General features: G+C 36.8%; 1 protein-coding gene across 1 annotated transcript in view; it reads right to left on the reverse strand.

Moving 5' to 3' along the window:
• LOC108965543 (zinc finger protein 865) overlaps window positions 1-20766 on the reverse strand; it is a 113028-nt gene that overhangs the window by 22158 nt on the left and 70104 nt on the right. Inside the window, exon 2 of the mRNA XM_018928043.1 lies at window positions 16812-16875. The gene's annotated coding sequence lies outside the window, so the exon portion shown is untranslated. The remainder of the gene's footprint in view (window positions 1-16811; window positions 16876-20766) is intronic.

The raw sequence follows: 20766 nt of genomic DNA on the forward strand, positions 1-20766 counted from the left end.
TAATTTAAAAAAATCTACATTTAACTTTATTTAATTCAATTTTTTTTTTCTAAATAAAATTTGTTCATGTATTATTTATTTATGTTTTTCTTGAATCATTATTTAATTTTTTTGTGTTATAATTTTTATTTTTCTACTATATGCAAGAATATTAAAAACAAAGATTGTCTTACCTGCACAAGGAAAAAAATCGCCAAGAAATATTTAAATTACAAATTAAGCAAAACCACAACCACAGCAACAGAAAATTTCCAACTTTGTCACAAACAACTTGCAACATTAATTAAAAATCTTTATTAATTGCCACAACGATTACAGTTGACGGCAATTTGTGTGCCTAATTGCCACATTTAGGCAATGAACGGCTACAGACCAAAAGCAATAAATGAGCGAAAAAAATGCGAAACATAGGTAGAAAAAAGAAGCAAAACACTTTTGCGAACATTTCCAAAGCATTTTTTTTTTTTCAAGTTTTGCATATTCAATGTTTTTTGGCCTTTTGGTGATTGTTGTTGTAATTTTTTTTCTTTCCAATTTTTGTTTGTGACTTTTTTACTATTGTTGTTGTTTTTTTCTTTTTTACTGATTTTTCCTTTATTGTTGTTTTTTAAATTAAAAAAAAAGATTTTTAATTTTTTCATTTTTTTGCTGCTTTTGCACTTTTTATTGTTGTTGACCTTTTCATTTTGTTGTTTTTCCCCATTTTTTTTTTTAATATTTTTTGATTTTGCAAGCTTCGTTTTCGATTTTTAATTTTTTGTGAGGCGTATAGCTTCGTTCGCCCGTTTCACCTCTTCTTCCCTCTAATACACTAAGTCACCACGCCGGCTTAAGTGCACAGCTAAGTTCCTCATTTTATGCTAATTATATGTCTGGTCTAACTGCTAGTCGCTCAGACATTCGATCACCGATTACCTCAGCGTCGCTTGCCGTGTGCCGACCGTTGACCGCCACCTACCAACGAACTGCCCGCTTGCAGAGTGAGCAGCGCTTACGCAAGTGCGTACATTTACTGCTTAAAATGTGCTTTTTCCATGCTATGTTGTTGTTGTTGTGTTATATATACATACGGACTTATGTGTGCGCTAGTGTGTTGTAGTGACTTTGACTTTTGCGGCGGCTGGTGCTTTAGGGCGAATTACTTAAAATATTAACCTTTGGGGGCTAGCAATCATCATTAGGCAATACGTGTCTACCAGTAAAACAACAACAAATAAATACGCATATTTTGCTACACAAGTTGTATTATTTACGAATATATATAAAAGTTTCAAAATATTTAATTTTCAATCTTTGCATTATTTGCAGTATTTGCTTGCAAGCTGAGCGCTCTAACATCGAATTTTTGGTGTAAGCTTTTCTTAGTGCGTCTAAAAGTTTGTTGCAGCATTTCTAATTATTTTTTTTATTTTTTAAATCGCAATTTTATTAATTTTCATACCTCTATTTTATATGTATTTTTAATTCATTTTTTAATATTTTGTATCCTTGAGGCGCTTTGAAGTTTGCAAAATCCTCAGCCCTTATCTACATGCACCGTTTGCTGCAGCATTCAACTGTCCGCTTTTAATGAGTCGCAGCATAATTTCTTTGACTTAAATTATGCCGCTGCCACTGCCCATTTGCGTAAATTGCGCGTACGCCCCCAATGCTTGTACCCACCAAAGCCACGTTGTTGCGTGTTTAACAACTTGGCTGGCTTATCAAGTACCACATATCAACCACCTCCGTCGTTGAGAAAGAACTTTCTTTCGCTGCGGATACAACTGGTATAACCAGGCAGCTATTAATGCTTTTTATATAATATTAGGGTGGCACTTAAAAAATTTAATAATAATAAAATTAGGGTGGCACTTAAAAGTGTTATACGGAAATTTAGCAGTTTTGCTGCCTGAATCAAAAATTTTAGGGACAAGTATGAAAGCAATCGATTTTAGTCCCGTTTTGAATTGGTAACAGCATGTTGCATGTTGGTTAAAGTTGAAAATTTTTTGTGCACCCAAAAAAATTATTATAGTAACTTCTATTCTATATCGATATTATTTTTTTGGAGCCAACACGCAAAAAAACCAACTATTTATGTATTTTCGAGTGAAAAAAAAACTTGACTCTGTTAAAAAAAGTTTTAACTGTCTGCAGTTGGTACCAAAATTTATAATTGGTAACTTCACTCATTATAAGGGTTAAATTAAAAAAATGATGGATGTGCAAATCTGCTTCTAGAACATAGGACCACCCTAATGTCATTTCATAATATTAATATATTCATAAAAGCTTTTAAGTTGTATCTTTGTGCATAAATATATCAACTATAACGATTAAATTGAAAAAAAATTCGAAAAATTGTCTTCCAAAATTTAGAACTACCCTAATATTTTTTTCTTAATATTAACATATTATAAACATTTATAAGTGTTATCAACTATAATGATTAAATTCAAAAAATCTATTATAAACAAGCAGTGAGAATTTAGGACCACCCTAATGCAATTTCGTAATATGACTATATTTATAAAACAAAATTTAGATGGTATCAACTTTGACAGTTAAATTAAGAAAAATATGGTTTAAATCACCAGTTAGAATTTAATGCCACCCTAATGTTATTCCATAATATTATTATATTTGCAAAAAATTTTAAGTGGTATCTTCGTGCATACTTATAACAACTATAACTATTAAATTTATGAAAACACTTTCAAAACTTCATCAAATTTTATAACCACCCTAATGCCACTATATTTATTTTACGGTATTTATGTGCTAATAATTCATATCTCATGCATTTCACCGCGCCGCATGACGCCCCCAAACACTCGCGCCAACGATTTGACTCTTTTGATGTTCACCTTCATTTGCTTTTCAGTTTTCCTCTGTTTCGACTGCTTCTTCTTCCTACCCAATTATTGTAAATGAAATACTTAAATTTCATTTATTTTCGCTTTGCAAAAAGCAGGTGAAATGCCCGTTGCTGCCTGCACATTTTGATGCAACGAGAAAATTGCAATTTAGATTATGAAATTTTGATAAGTTGTTGGCGGGTTGTTGTTTGCCGTTATGCGTGTTGTTGTTGCACAATTTGGCAACGTTCGAAAATTGCGAATTCTTGAATTTTGAAATTTAAAAATGAAATATGCCACAAAAAGAAAACACACACACAAAAATATGAATGTAAAGAAATGTGGCAATGTTGAAAGTGCCACAGTGAAAGCGGCAGCGAAATATTTTTCACATAAAAATCCGCAAATGAAAGAATGAAATATTTTTAAAGAGTTTAAGCACATGCAGCAGGCAAATGACGCGCCAGCACCACCAACACCGCCAACGCCGCCAACAACTGCAGCAAACATGTGCATGAAGAGCAGCACCTACAGCAATATAACAGCAGCAACAACAACAACGGTCAACTGCTTATATAAAAATCTCAAGCATGCAATCTTTCCTCTTTGGCAAGCGTTTTTGCATGGCTGTGTGTGTATGTGTTTGTCTGAGTGCCGGCAGTTGGCAACACTTCACAACGTAGCCGCCGCCGCCGCCGCCGCTTGGCATGTGGAATGCGCCGAAGGGTGATCCTTATCAGCATGTGGTGCCGTGTCGCTTTCATGTTGTTCAAATTGCTATTGCTTTCGTTGTCATTACTGTTGTTGTTGTTGTTATTGTTATTGTTGTTGCTTTTCTTGTTGTTCTACTTTACAAATTGCTGGCGTTACATAAAAGCTCATTTAAGCAAGTGTTGCCACAAAAAACTGTCGGAAATCAATGTGACAGCGCGGCAACGAGTTGGAAACGTATGACGTATATGTGTGTGAAGGTGAGTGTGTATGTATATATGTATGCGTGAGTTATGTGGAGGACTTTATGTAAATTCCGAAAGGCATAACTTTATTTATAAATTATTTTCAACAAGCGATCGGATTGAAAAACCGTAAGCTTTGTTGTTGTGGTTGTGGCAGCAGCTTTGTTGCTATTGTATTCTCCGAAAATTTTCGATAAATGCTGCCAACTTGCCTGTTTTTGATCTATAAGCATTTAGTTCCTTTCCTTTTATGTGTGCCCGACTCAAGAGACTCAGTTTAGATTATGAAGTTTTGGTTCCCACGACGCAAACCACGATTCCGGCAGAATTGCTGGAAGTTTCAAAATTGTTCGCTAGTTTGTATAATAATTTAATATTTCGTAAATTAAAACTGATATTAACTGAAAAAAAGTTTTGAAGTATTTTAATGAGAATCCAATATCTCGTCTGTCTTCTGTACTAGTCTTCCAACGTTGCCCACCAGCTTTGATAGTCTCACTTAGTCGAAGACTTTTGAACTCATTCTTATTAATAGTTATTTATTGAATAATACCAAATTTTGTTTTAACATTTGACTCCAGCGCCACCTAGCGGAAATGGTTTTTGCAGGTGTGATTCGCTTTTCTTATCAATATATACTGTAATATGAATGAAATGTGGACATAAGTGTTATTTGAGAGCATGCGCCACCTAGCGCAATATTTGTTTCAAACCACTGTTCGCGTTCCTTTCCATTATATATCTCCAATATAAGACAAATCCGGTCATAAATAGGATTTTACATCTAAATTCACACCAGCGCCATCTAGCGGATTTGTTTTTATACCCTTATCTATATATAAAACGTATGATAAGTGATTCAAATGGGGTATAAATATGATTTTTATAACATGCCTATAGCGCCACAGATTATGCAATTACAGTTTCCTTTCCTTTTATCTATCTCCAGTATGAGTATCAGGTCATAAATACGCTTGCGAGATCATCCGTTTGAATCATATTTTCCTTTTCTTAGCATGATATATCTCAACTATGAGACAAGTCGGTTATAACTACAATTTTTTACTATTATTTATTTTATTTTTACTCCCTTATCAATATACGACCCGAATATGAGTCAAATAAGCTCGTAAAAAGGAAATTTATAATAATTTTACACCAGCGTGACTTTGCGGGATAGTCTTATACAACTCTGGTTATCTTTGCATTGCATCATATATCTCAAATTTGACTCAAAACAGATAATACGATTTTTCAAAAAATTTAACGCTTACACCAACTAAGTGGCAGTTGCTTGCAACAAGCTTGCAACAATGCAAAGTCCACATAATTTTATATTTTAAACATAGTTTCTTCTTATTAACTGAAATTTCAACCCTAAATATCTTTTTGATGTCGAAATGTAAGCAATCTAGTTAACAACAAAAAAAATATATATATATAAAACATGCAACAAAAATTAAGAAATTTGCAATTTTTGGCAAATAAGAAGTGACAATACTCGTATAACGTTGCATTCAACAAACCGAAGCGCTATGTAGCGGCGCGTTGTCAGCTGCCGCCATCGCGATGCTAATCAAGATGTTGCACTCTGTTTGTCAGCGACACATATGAGCGCGGCGACAACAACACTTCCGCCCTGGGCGCTGACCAACGAGCGCGATAAATATATACACACATAACTACATACTTATTTATACTATATATATATATACATATGTAACTACATATACAACGCCGCATTGCTCCGTCTGCCCTCCGCGATAAGGATCTGCCTTTGGCACGCTGACTACTCCTTGAACTCCTACAAAGGCGTATATGTGAATATTCATACGCGTATATATACGCGACACTGCCGCGCGTACATTTTAATTGTTGTTGTTGTTATTTAAATGAATTTATGACTGCACAAGTGCGCGCCACTGCTGCTATGCTGCGGTTTTCCTGTTTATTTAGCGAATGTGGCAAGCGCGCATAAGTACTGCAACAGCCCGCGCGCCGCCGCGACACCGCTTCACTGGGTGTGCTTGTATGCTTTTATATACATCTCATTTGTGTGTATTTGCTTGTGCGCGCTGTCCTCCTTTGCGTGTGCGTCCTGCTTTCGACCGCTGTGGCATATTAAATCACTTGACAGACGCACCTTGCGGTCGTGCTGCATTTTCCCACACTCTCACATGCCGCCGCCCAGTCGCTGCGCCTGCCGGCCTTCGCCTGGCCGCACACCATACGCGCCGTTGCTGATTCGTGGCTACTTGTTGCCAGTGTGTTGCAGCTGTTGTTGTTGCTGCGCGCTAACATGCAACAGCGTTTCAAATGCAAAACCGCAAGCAATAAAATGGAATTTTATTTGCTAAGCGAAATCTTATGTTGGCCATAATTTCAAAATCGCAGACAGCTGCAAGAGCACAACGCACAGCTCCCGCATTAATTATCGGGTTCTAAGCGTTGGCGCGGTCTGCCAAGCTGTGACGCATACACATACACACAAGTGAGTGTTTGTGTGCGTGTGCGTAAAAGTCAAGCCAAGCAACTGTCAAACAAACGAGTGTGGTCTTGTGGCAGCTTGCGTACGATTAGAGGGTTTACAGCGGCCACAATGGCAGCAGCAGCAGCAGCAGCGGCAAGTGACAACTTGTTGGCCGCAAGCAAAGCGAAAGGCAAATATTGTCAACTCAGCTGCAACACCCGCATTAAAACAAAAGCCACAAGTCAACGCGGCTTGCCTGCCACTTGTGCGCCTCGCCTGAAACGTGCAACAAAGTGCCACTCCACCAACAAGTGGCAAATTCAAATGCAAGCTGCGAGTGTAGTCAACAATCTGCAGCTCAGACAGCAGCTACAGCAACTTTAGAGCTGCGTATGTGTGTTTATATAGTGTGTGTGGCATGCAACAAGGTTATACCTGCCTCGCTGCTGTCGTTGCGGTTGCTGTCACCTCATTCGTATGGCAATAAAATCAATAGTTTCTGACTGAAATCAAGATTTTGCACCGCAACTTTGTCTTTAAATAGATTATTAAGCTTGCAGCTTTAACTGATTTGTTTGTGGCAGCTGTGGCGTTGCGGTGTTGCTGCAGTGTGTCGCCAGCAAAAGACAATAACACTAATGGTACACGAGATTTCAATGTCCGCTTTGCGCCTAACAGCGTTCGGTGTGCGATTAAATTAGCGTTTTTTACATATATCGTGGTTGTATGCATGTATGTGATTATATATATGTGTGTGTGTGTTGCTTGCTCTCAACACGTGCTTTTCTACGATTACGCGTGGAAGTCGACGCAGTTCTGGCACTTTCGGTATTTTCGCATAATTATTTTACACGTGGAAGCTATATATATGTATATATATATATATATATATACTTATGTATGTATATATGTATATGTATTTATTCCAGAAATGGCATTACAAAGTATTTGACCGCAAAATTTGATTTGCTTAAGTGCTATATGTATGTATGTGTGTATGATATATACATATATTATATATACATATGTTTGTATGTAAGTAGCACTTCCTTAGTCGGTTGTCGACCGCAAAAGTCTATTTGAAATTTAAATGAAGTCGCAAATGTTTATTAGCCAGCGGAAGAGCGACATTAAAATGCAAAGCGCAAGTGAAAATAAAAAAGCAGCAACAACTTTTTTTCAATAAAAAGTTAAGTTTTTTCTTATAAAATAAATTGCTCACAAGATATACGGTGCTCATTTATATTATGCCTAGAAAATTATTCACTAAAAAAAATTATCAAGTTAAGGGCAGTATTGAACTATCTATCATTGGTGGTCTAGAAACGAAAGTTGCCATATTTTTTTTTATTTTTATTTTTTTTTATTTTTTTTATTTTTATTTTGAGAAAAAACCGTTTTAAAATTTTTATATTATGTTTACCTCACAAGTATGCTATTTTCATTCTATTATTTATTACTGAATTGAATTCAAATATAGTTGAAGATAAAAACTAAAATAAAATAAATAAAATTGAAAAGTCTGAACAGACCCTAAGACTTCCACAAATCCGCTACTTCACCCCCACTGACACGCGCAATACCAAAAAATCACCGCTCCCGGACTGAATCGCAGCAGAAATCCTGAAATTAAACGGTGCAGATTGATCCACAATACTATTGATTACGTACAACGCCTGCCTCGAATTCAAAATATACCCTGAACCCTAGAAAAAGCAACGACTGGTACTAATCAGTAAGGGAAAAGTATGTTCCAACTTGCCATCAGCATACCGTCCACTAAACATTCTTCGTACCGCGGGAAAGCTCTACTGAATGGCTATTTCAAGCCAGTCCCGAAGCGACTATCAACGAAGCTGGAAGTCTCACCCCTAGACAACACGGCTTTAGACCTAAAGTGTAGCGGCATGCACAGCGTAGATGGCATAAATACAGTATTTCTGGCGACTTTAGATGTGCGAAATACCTTCAACAGCGCTAGATGGGTGGATATGATCGACAGTCAAAAAGCTTTAAAGTCCTCGACTACCTCAGAGCTAGCTTAGTAACAGAAAACTGCTGAACCAAACATCAAGACAGATACGGGTCACATCAGGAGCAGTGCAAACAGACTTGTGTAGCATCAACCCCAACTCTAAACTAAAACGCGAAATGCCAGACGTATCGTACTTACATAGCTACGAGAACAATGTTTCAGCAGTAATTACAGTACGAGACACAGAAGAGGCGCGAAGACAGCTTAACCAGGTCATGATACGGACGCAAGCATGACTCGACTCAAACAAACTCCAGGGCGTTACGGAAAACACACAGCTCATAATGCTAACAAATATGCACATAGGCCGCGAAATGAGTATGCCAACGATTAGGTGTATTCTTAGGATACAAAAAGCAGCAAACTAACTAGGCGTAAGACTAGACAACAGACTGACTTTCTGGAAACAATAGCCAATCTAGCACACCGCAGGAAAGGCAGCGAAAATCACCTGTCAACTTACCAAACTAATAGCCAAAAACGGGGCTCCACTCAAGGCAAGAGAAAGCTTCTACTGTCGATTATTATCAGCGTTCTACATACATATATACGGTAGAAAAAATGTCATATGACCAGTTTCCCCCAACTAAATAAAAAAAAAAAAAAAATTAATTCCATACTATTTCTGCGAACATAGAGAAGGTGTAAAATTACAAGTCAATTAACACTTGTAGCTATCGGCTGACAAAACAAAACACAAACACACTGTCACACTGTCACATACAAGGAAACACACCGAAACGGTGGCGAAAAGCAAAAGCGGAATGCCCTAATGACAAAACAAGATCAAACAAAGTGCTGTGGCGATAAGCATTGGGATATGCAAATGCACACGGTGTTGCCAATGGGTGAGAATAATAAACAAATACAAAAACAACAACACACTCACAACGACAGTTAACTATAGCCATAAATAATGAATACGAAACAGCAAATCACAACGCCAAATCCCGATTGCATAAATTAAAATGTTAATTCGCCTAAATGAACTGCCACAAAGCCGCAGCGAAACAAACACGACAACAACAAATAATACAGCAAAGTGAATTATTTTCGTATAGTTGCAGCCGAAAAATGTCATTATCCATAAAGAGTGAACACCAAATGCGGCTTGGTGCAACAAAAGCCAGCAAACGAGCAGTGCTTATTGACAGCGCACAATAAGGCGGCTGCGACTGCGACTGAGCTTGCAATGCCGAGCCATCTCGGCAGCTTTGCACAAAATTAATTAGCATATCAAATACAACATAATTGCGATAATCGCACGTTAGCTGCCGCGGCAAATTTGGTGAATTCGCTAAATTTGCCTGCCGCCGCGACAGTTGCAGCCGATCAACCGGTCAACGAGGCGGCCAACCTGCCGGCCAAACGCCAATTTCGTAGGCCGCCTGCCTGTCTGCCGCCTGCCGTCTGCGTCTTAGACTGTCTGCATTTCTATATTTGTATTTGTTTAGCTTTGCTTTGTGTATGTGTGTGTGCGTGTCTAATAGCTTTGTGCGCCACTTGTTCACGGTCCATTTATAGCGCTCAGGCAGTTGCATGCTGGGCTGCCGCTACGCGCTGATCGCTGGTCGTTGGCCAGCGATGACCGCACGCCGATAATGTACTGGTACAATAAGCGTGCCACTTAAACACAATAATTAATATATGGACAGTTGTTATGAGTTAGTAGCTGTTGGTCAAAAAGCCTTTAGAAGGGGAAGTGCATAATTTTCCTTTGATTCGCATTGTGGCAAGTGAATATTTCTGTAATTGCAGTTTGAACGTTATGATTTTGAGTTGGAAAATAAGAAACGAATGTCGTAATTGAAGGAGCAATAAAAAGATTTTTACTGTTATATGATCTCTATTTAAGTATGCGAAACAAGGGAGTGTGGTACTGTAGGAGAATGCCAAATTGCATGAAATTAATCGTTTCCTTCTATTCGCTTTTATGCTTCCTACAATGCATATTTTGTTTAATTTTTTTTTGTCTTACGTTTTAATATGATCCTAAATGTAGGCAACATTTTATTGTTTACAGCAAATTAAATTTATTTTATAAATATTTTTTCTTTATTTTTCTAGTCGCTTTTCTTTATTTGCTTCTGTACTTCACCCGTGGTCCTGATATAACAAACCTTTCATCCTAAATGTAGGCAACACCTTATCTTTGAACCCTAAATTTAATGCGCGGTATATATACTTTGCGGCAAAACACCTCCGCTGAACCCTCCCTGAAGATGCCGACTGGTAATTAAAACCACGTAAGTAGGAACGAGATGAAAGGTTCACCACTCTTGTAGAAGTGAGGTTTATAGCTCAGCACAGAACATCTACCGAAATTTTCGTTGCTCAACAATAACATAGCATGCAGTTAGAGAATTTTACTGTGGTTGGTTGTACAAATTTGGAAAATTGCATCCTAAATGTAGGCAACATATTTTTTTGTTGAATAAACTACATTATCTACAGTAAGTATATTTTGTTCTTTAAGTCCTTTTTCTTCCTGCACTTATACCTTTCAACTGATATCACATATTACTCTACATATATCATTTATTCCTCGTGTTGTTGTGTTTTCTTTTTTTTTTTTCAGCTGGTATACACCAAATATAATCGTAATTATAGACGAAATATACAATTTCAGCTATCGTTGTCCAAACATAAACGTAAATTACCATAAATAGTTTCATCGCTTGCGCTTTACTTATTAACCATAGTTCCTCGTCACAAAAGTTCCTAGATCCCGCTTTTTCATACCGACGTCTTGTTCTTCTATGCTACGTTTGTCTTCCCATATCTTTTCGGTGTGTACATATATATTCACGGAAGTGGAACCTTCGCCTTCCCATTACTTATTGACTCGAGTCATATGGACGATATGCTCTTTGGTGCTACATATGTATGTCTTCCTATATCTTATCGGTACAACTACAACTTATGGTTTCGGAGCACTGCTCACTGCTTCCGTAATATCGATTGTCGCCTATATGTATACCTCTCTATTTAAACATCTGCAATGCTTGTAGTAGCAAACTTAATGCTTTTTAAAATTCCTCCAGTACTTTGACATTGCTTTTGTACTGATTTTTTTTTTTTTTATAATAACTTAAAAACGGACATGTCTTAAAGTACCTTCTTCGTTAAATTTGTATTCGAGCATAATTTGTAATTATATATGTGCTGTAGGCCACCGTATCTGCAACGGTTGCATAAAAGTAATAAAAAATGTGAAAATGTGTGAAATTTAATGCCACAATTACAGTTATTCAATATCAATTCACACATTTCATAATCGCCAACGAAGCAGCGTTTTATTAATAAAATTTTAGTAGCTATAAAGAAATAAAACACCACTGCTGCAACGCGCTAGCAATATTTATAATTCAAAAATATCAATCAAAGTCGGCAAATCATTAATAAAACGAAGAATTGCAGTCGCCAAGAGCGCTGGGTGGCGCCACCAACAAAAATTGTCACATCAGCACAAACGCCACTAATGAGGGCAGCACTATTTGCACGCAGTATTACTTATGTACTTCGACAATTGTCGTTAAAGTGAAATGTAAATGTCTGCTGGTCACAAAAAGCAAAAACAAAAAAAAAAAATTATGCGACAACAAGAACAGCAATTAACAATTGCAGTTACAATTTAATTTATGTGTGAATGAAAATTGAAATGTTTTGGCGACTGTTTGTTGGTGTTGTTGCTTGTGTTGTTAGCGGGGTTGTTGGAGTTGGTGTTTGTGGTGACGCTGTTAAAAAGTAAGTACTTCTCATGTTCACGCCGCTGTTGTTGCAACTAAGCAACGGTCAACTGTCAGACGTCAGCAAATTTTCACTTTGCTGTTGTTGTTGTTTGTTGAATTTGTTGTTACTCGTCAGAGGCGGAGTACAAACATTTAAATAAAATAATTTTATTGCCAAAATTGAAGTAAAAAAGTGAAATGAAGTGAAGTGGCGTGCTGTGGCATGGAGCGGGACGCGGCGCATGCACACTGTGCTACTTTAAAATTACTTTGAAATGTAACATTCATGAAATTAAGGAGCAAAAAGTAACTGACGCAAGTACATGCAAATAACAATTTCAAAAAACAATTTGTTAAACAACAAACAAAAAAATGTGCCTTTGTAAGTGTGTGCGTGTTGTGTACTCATATGTTGTTAATGTTGTTGTTCACTTTTTCAAACTTTTTCTTTTGTTGTTTTTAATATTTTTATGTGTCCGCGTTGTGTTTTGCTGCCAGTCAAATTACACACATTTGACCTTAATCGCTACTTGCCACTTTGTAGCCACCAAAAGCATTTTTATTAGCAACATTTGCTATTTCACTTTTATTTAATTGTTTCTTTTGTTTTGTTTTTTTTTTTTTGTGTGCCGAGAAGGCTTTGTTTCGTTCGTAAAATAGCAATTTTTTTAATATTTTATTAGATTTAAGGCTTTTTAACACCAAAAATTTTGAAAATCAAGTCATAATAGTTTTTTTTTTATTTAATTGTTTTATAATTTTTTTTTTTTTTTTGATATTTTTAAAATTTACTATTTCTCAAATTTATTTATATTTTTGATATTTTTTCATTTTAATAATTTTTTCTTAATTTTTTGTTCTTTTATAAATTTTATGTTTCATATCCCCAAAATTTTCCCCAATTTTTTTGTTAATAGTTTGATATTTTTTAAATTTACTTTTTATGTTATTAATTTAGTGATCTTTTGAAATATATTATTTTTTTGTTATATTTCTTAAATTTCTGTTTTGATATTTTTACATTTTATGAATTTTTTATTAATTTTGTGGTGTTTTATAAATTTTATGACACGTTCTCTCATAAGACTTAACTTTATAGAACATTAACAATAAAATTATAAATTCATTTACTGATATCACTCACTGACAAAGCATATTCTATAACATCATAATAATTCACACAATGACTAACCTCACTTTTTGCATCACAAATTTTTGAATAAACTCGTACAAATACTTCACACTAACTACTCATAATTTTACTTACTACTACAACGTCTCATTGTGTAACTCTTTATTTATTTACACCTAACGCCATATTTAAAGTTCAGAACTGTAGATATTTTCGCTTTTTAGGTGGCCTTGTAGAAAAAGTTATATTGAGTTTTCGTTTTCGTAAAATTTTAACTCATAGACCACACTATCAACCGAATCCTTTCATTGTTGCATGCTTCCAAATAGCAAATATACAAGGGCTGATTGCTTTATGTTTTAATTAGTCTACAAATAGGCGTATATCGTGTATCGCCTCCATGTGTACTTCATATTTAAGAAAGTTAATATATGTGAAATTAAATATATGTTATTTAGTAAGTAGAATGAGTAATTAAATGCAATTCGGTTAAATGCTGTCAGCGATAAAAAACAAAACATGCCAAATATTTGTGTAAAGATACCAGTAACTTGGTGTAGTAGATAATTTCTTATCTGTGAACTGGTGGAGACCGCATATATGTAGGTAATGAACGCCTACTTTTCACTTAAATCGTTTTAGCTAGCGTTATTTAATTAAAAATATAATATATTTGCACTTAGATCAATTTTGTTGCCAAAGCAGCTACTAAACTTTTTCAATCATTTACTGAGATTTTTTGGATTTCGCGATTGGGGTGATGCGATCCCTGTCCACGTAGATGGAACCCGGGGACATTCGGTATAATTGTAGAAGTTCCACTGAGTACTTACAAAATTATTCTTTGAATAAGACAAGATTCTTTTAATTATAGCAAGACTTTTATAGTACTGAAAGACATTTACGTGTTTAATGAGTGCTGAGTCTATATTACTTGACTCAGCGGCTCAAACGAAAGTTCATTTTGTAGCTCGCTGAATGTATATTTAATATTGAATGAACTATATTAAAAATTATTACTGTGCACTGTTCAATTATCAACAATAAACCCCACTAATTATACATTTTACGTAAATCACGTATATGTTTAGTGGTTTTAATCGGTACACGCGTAAGCGGCCTTAAATTTACGTAAGAAAAAATATATTTATAATTGGCAAATATTTACGAATTTCCTCTGAAATCTCAATAAACTATCATATAATTAATAATATCGTCACCTAAGTCACCACTCCCATTGAAAAAAAAAGAGAATTGATTATAAAATGGTTATATATTGGTTTTAAAGTGGTTATAATGATTATATATTGCTTATATCTGACAGCGGAAGCTGAAAATTTAGTGCTACATATATGCAATACTCGTATGATGTAGCGAATAATAAAATTAAGAAATTCGAATGCGATAATCAGCTAAAGTTGAATGATCCAAAATATGAACATTTTAGGTCTTAATTATAGACTAACCTCAAAATTAAGTTTTTCGATGCATATTTTTATAAACAAGTAGATTACTAGTCACATTTAGACGCTTCCAGCAGTTTGCACAAAGTGCGTAGCTACGATTAACAGCGCGTGTAGGTGTGAAGAGAAAGAGGCTGTAACAACAGCCTTGCATTGAAAAATAGAAACTGTCAGAAGCAATCAGTCTTGAATGCGATTGTGGGACATCAACAAAATCAAAGCGACCAAATGTCAAGTGATTTAAAGTAAATATATCTAAAGCAAATACCATAAAATGGCAACAAAATTTACAAAATACAAATAGCTATAAACGAATACATAGCAAACAGATAGCTATAGTTAAGCCTGTATGTGTACAACATAATATCGCGTCGCTTAGATCATAACAGCAACAAGTTGTTGTTTGACAAAACTGGCAATCTGTCCAAAACTTTGTGGCAGCAGCAAAATTTCAATGGCACGCCATGTCAACAGTGCAACTTTTTCAACTCCAATGCATTGCGTAGACTGCTATTGCTTTTTTACTATTTTTATTAATTCTTTTTTTCCATTTCTCAATGTCTCCGTTGCTAGCGCGCAACTGGAAGGTCATGCGGTAAAATTGCCAATTCAAGCGAATATTACTACATTTATAGGTGGACGTTGCAGATAAGCTGCACTGTGCACTGTGTGTCACGCAGTGATGACAGATACTTGCCACAATTCCATAAATTCATGATTTTTCGATAGCTGCATTTAGCGTGGCAATTTGTTGACGAATCGCGAATGCAACGCGCGGCTATTAAGCACTAGATCGTCAAATGATTCTCTCACTTTTTATATAGTTTTGCAAATATTTGCAATTAGTTGAAAATTAAACAGTAAAATTTTGATGTCACTAATCTTCGCGTAGCATCAATGTGCATAGAAGCAAAGCGCAGCAAAAAAAAAAAGCCATGCTTGCCGCTTACGGCATGCCATGAGTTACAAACATGTAAAAATCGACAGCAGACTATAAATAAATGTATGTATACATGTGTGTGTGTGGGGGTAAGTGCCTGAAAATGACAAAGTCAACGATTAGAATCAACTGGCCAAACGAGGAAAGGCGCGTCGCCGCGTCAATAGCAGCAGTAGCGCGCGGCTGAGGAGCAGGTGAATTGCATTGTGGCGGGCGGACAGCGTAGAAAAGTTTAGCACAGACAGCAGTTGAGCCCATGTTGTGCGCCTGTATTTGGCGTGGACTATGGAATTTTTCGCCTTTTCGCAGCAGCGCAATTTGATTGTTGCATTGTTGTAGACGACGAAGCAACACATACAAACAGCGAAACGTTGATGCGCTTGGATGCCAGTTGGCCTCGTCTGCTCCTACTTGGCAGCGGTTTAAACAGGAGGTTATAGTGATGCTGTTGCTTTTAAAGCTGTTTATTTGCAGTTATTTATTTATATATTTTTTATATATATTTTTTTTTTATAATATTACTTAGTCAAGCGTCGCGTCGCTTGCAGGGAGCCAAGCAATGTGACGCGCTGTGACGAGTGTTATGAGCTGTCACAGTGACAAGCGCGCACTGCACTTGTTCGCACTGAAAACACATGTTGTGCACAGAGCGACGCTTTGTCAGCCCCGCTTGATTGTCAGCGTAAAGTGGAAGAAAGATTTATGAAGCCCGACACGTTTATGGTCATGACATTGCCCGGTAGGCAGGCAGTGCGTAAGCAGCGCGATTAACTGACTTAGCTGCGACAAGCGACTGTGTGTATGTGGCATGCATGCACGCGCATATTTGGCGCGCAGCTGAGTGATGCCGGAAAATAGACGCGCTGCTGCATACATCAGAAATTTGTGTGCGGCGAATGGGCACGCGCGCGCATGCGGGCGATGCCTCGAAATTAGGCGCGTCATTTATAATAAAGCAAACGATGCGCGCGACGTGCTAATAAGTCGAAGTGCGCTTCAAATATTTTAATGAGATAGGTGTTTGCGCTGCCTTATCACTCATATGGTGCACATAGCGCGAGCGTTTGTTACACTTTAGGCTGCAGCGGTAAGTTGTTTGGCGTGCGTCAGCCATTTTTGGCAAGCGCGCGTGGAATTTACCAAGTGTTACCATTCAAAGCGCGGTTTTTTGTATATGCTTATAGGCAATTGATTAAAACTATACTACGAAAATATTTCTTAGTTACCAATTTTAGTTAACTTACCACAATTACTTGAAGTTGCTGTTAATTTGTGCTGTGTAAAGCATTTTCAGGCGGCGTGGGTTGTCTGCAATTAGAAGAGGAAGGAAAGATAAATATTAGTAAATGCAAGACGTTTTTTGGTTTAAGGTTTTTGTAATATCTGAATTTAGTTAAAAATGTTGCCTACATTTTGGCGCAAATCTATAATATCCAAAATTGCGAAAATGCCTAGGTATCAGCATTTTAACTGCAAAAAAATGCTAATTCAATGCAAATGTAATGAAAATACAATTTGATTTTTTTTTTAAGTTAAAATTTTTATGCCTATGATTTGTAGCAATTTTTCTTATTTCGACTTTGCCCCAAAATGTAGGCAACATTTTTATGTCAACTCTGTATATACAGACTTCATAAAAAGTAAGAGAGTTACGCTGAAGCTAATTCCTTTTGTACTTAAAATTATTATTTACTGGCTTTGTCGCATTTTTAATAATATTTACTACTTAATTTTTATTTAAATCAGTGTTTATGCCAAGATGTAGGCAACAACTTTTCGCTCACATATTGATTTAACAATTTCATACAGCTAAAAAGGTGTTCAGATGAAGGCATGCTTCACGCAAAGCTGAAGCATCACTTGGCTTGTTAAAAGTGGATCTTACCAAACATACAAAATATTTATAAATCTCCAAAACGACTTTTAAAACTGTTCATATATGAAGCTATTTAGCATAAATCGATAATAAATTTCTTTACTGAATTTCCAAACACACAAAAAATATTAGCGCTTAGCAAACCACTTTTCAAAATCCCAAAACACGAACACCAACATCTAGCAGTGTGGGCATTGCACGCAAGCGCAAGTCATTAATCATTAGCGCTAAACGCTTTAATTTTCTTAATTAGCTAACAAACGAACGAACAAGCGAGTACAACTCGCTTTTTTTTAGCGCTGATCTGCATAGGCTACCTGCGCGGTGAAGAATTTAAGCCAAACGGGGCGTCGAAGGAGCTAGAGACCCAAGCAAAAAAAAAAAACAAAAAAACAAAAATCAAATACAAATTGGACGAAATGGGCTGAACGCTGGTGTTAGAAATACACATACATATGTAGTAGAGCGGCGGGCGTTGGCGCGGGTGTGCATTAGCATAGCGAAAAGCAACGAGCGCATGCACGCCCACAATGCCCCGCAGCAACGAACGGCTAACAAATAGCTTAGAAAAGGTAAACGAAGGTACAAAACGCTGAAAATATGTGTGTATATTCGTAATGATTTGCTGAAATGTGTGTGTGTGCGTGTGTGTGTGCTTGGAGGTAAGTGTTTTCCAAACAACTTGTTGCATGTTAGCCGCCGAAAAAACCAAACAAAGCGCAAAGACAACAACAACGATAGAGTGAAACACGCACATGGAGACACGCCCACCAAACTTGTGTGCCGCTTGAGTAACAACAACAATTAAGCAAACAGGAGACCCACCAAAGGCTAATTAGAAATTAAAATCATTAATGAATGCGCACAAAAAATATTATATGTGTGTGTTAAATGTGTGCTTGTGTATGTGTAACTGGATATTTTGAGGGTGGCAGCATTCAATTTCTTTTAGCTGTTTCATAACATGCAAGGCGACACGATGGAACGAAAGACTTAAGACACAAACTCGCAGCGCAACATTCATAAATATAATAAATATGCGCGATACTATATATAATATACATATAGTACATGCTGGTATGTATATTTTGAAAGTATATTTACAATGTGTGTGTGTGTGCGCGCGCTGTTGTATTTGTAGGATAATCATGTTTTGAAGCGTCGCTAACACTTAATCAATCACTGTCCGCCACACATGCGCGCTTAAGCAAAAAAAACATGAGCGCATAACAAAAATACAACAACAAGCAATGTTATTACTAAAATGGAACAACAACTCCACCAAGAAGATGCGAAGAGGACACGCTGTTGACGCTTAAAGCCACAGCTAAAGTGAGCGCTACTGCTGCTACCACATACCGCGCTGAAGGTGAGTCGCGCAAACGCATTACAACAACAACAAAACAAAAACAAAAGTAACAACAACAATTAAATCACAACTAAAACGACGCTTGATGACCGCTTGGTATGCGGTGCGCGCAGATTGGCTAAATAAACGCGTTAGAAACAAAAGCAAAAACAACAACAATACAATAGAAAACAGTAAAATCTCTTGAAAGCCATCAAACAGCTAATGCGCCAAAAGACACGCTGTCTCGCGCATCGTCGCCTTTGCCACGCTTAACAAGCAACGAGCCAGCAAGCGCAGCAGCAACCTTCACAGCGCACACGCGCATGCTAAGCCGTTAAGCCGCTCTAACCAGCCAACCGCCCACACCTGTGCGCACCCCTCCAACGCAGTAGACAAGCGGCGCGGGCGTTTTTGCACTAAACTTGCATGCGCACACCGGCATAATGGCGAAAGCGCACGCGCATGCGCAAAACGCTTGCAGCAAAAACAAAACAAAAAGGCTGTTAAGAAAATATACAAGTGCCAGCTTTACATGCTGCCAGTGGAAGCGTGACGCCGGCGAGCGTTTGTTGTTAACACATTCGCTTTACCACCCGCCGCTGGCAAGCCGTTCGACGCGGTGATGGCGTTGTTGACGTCGATGCAGCAACCTCGCGCTCGCCATTACATAGGCGCAAGAACATGAAATTAAATAGCTTTAAACAAGCGCAAAAAATAGTAGAAAATAATATGCAAACAATAACAACAACAACAACTGCGGCAATTGTGGACAACAAGTTGCTGACCGTTTGCGGCATTCTAGGCGCAGGCACACAAACTCTTGTCTGGCATGCGTTGCAGTCATGAAATTGAGTGTTGTTCAACAAACTCACTTGTTGTTGCAGGTATAGTGGTTGCAGGCACTTGTTGTTGCTTAAGCGTTGCAAGAGCGCTTTGAGCAGCAGCAACTGTTAGGCGAGCGTCGCTGATGTTGGCTTTAGCCGCCGGTTGTTTAAAGGTTTTAACTTAAGATCGAAACAGGTTTCGCAGCAGAATATTTTTGTAGCCTGTTTTCTAAGCCGCTCGTCAAATGTTCTTCCAAGTTTTAACATCTTTTTATAGTTGGCTGTTTTCTGCTGTCTGCCAAACAGGCTGTAACTATTTGACCAACAAATATACTGTAAATAGCCACAAATTATGACTAATGATATATAACGCCGACTAACCACTACAATAACAACAGCAGTATTATCGATATATTGACTCGTCGCGCACATGCTTTGTCTAGCATTTACTGCTTCTCCAATTACCTTCTGACTATTTGGCAGCCTAGTTGCTAGGGCATGAGTTGAATTATGTAGGCATAGGCATATTTGGAGGATTTTACAGCAACAAAGAAAACCAAAAAAATAAGAAGCAGCAGTAGTGTTAACTATGCGTGAATAATGCATGTTTACGTATATGCGTGTGGGATGGGAGCTGTTGTGTTGATTTCTCGCCCATAGCGCGCCTAAAGGACAATTGCGCGGCTCTCAAGGTTTTTGCGTTTATATATATAGCATATAGTATATGGTATATGTAAATATAATTATATGAATATATTTGTATATATAAATATATATGTATATTCGTCACATATACGTATTTGCATATGTGTGCTTATGTGATACATCCAGTTAAAGTCTCTAGCTTGCAGGGAGGCAAAATGGGGTTTTATAAACAACATTAGCGAATGTTATCTGAGAGGAATAATGCTAATTCGGCAAGAACACGAGTAAAGAGGTTTAAATAGAAAAATAAATATTCAAATTACATATCATTAACTATTTCTATATCATGCTATTTGTATTATTATTATTTTTTTTTTTTTTTGCGTTTATTATAATGACTGAATATTGTGAATATTTTTCTAAGTAAGTCGTCAAATTTCTTGTCAAAATTCAGATATGAAATTTTTTTAATTAAAAAAACATATATTTACGATTTTATAAAA

Source organism: Bactrocera latifrons, unplaced genomic scaffold (assembly GCF_001853355.1).
Source record: "Bactrocera latifrons isolate USDA-ARS-PBARC rearing strain unplaced genomic scaffold, ASM185335v1 scaffold_1, whole genome shotgun sequence".
Classification (NCBI taxonomy): Eukaryota; Metazoa; Arthropoda; class Insecta; order Diptera; family Tephritidae; genus Bactrocera; species Bactrocera latifrons.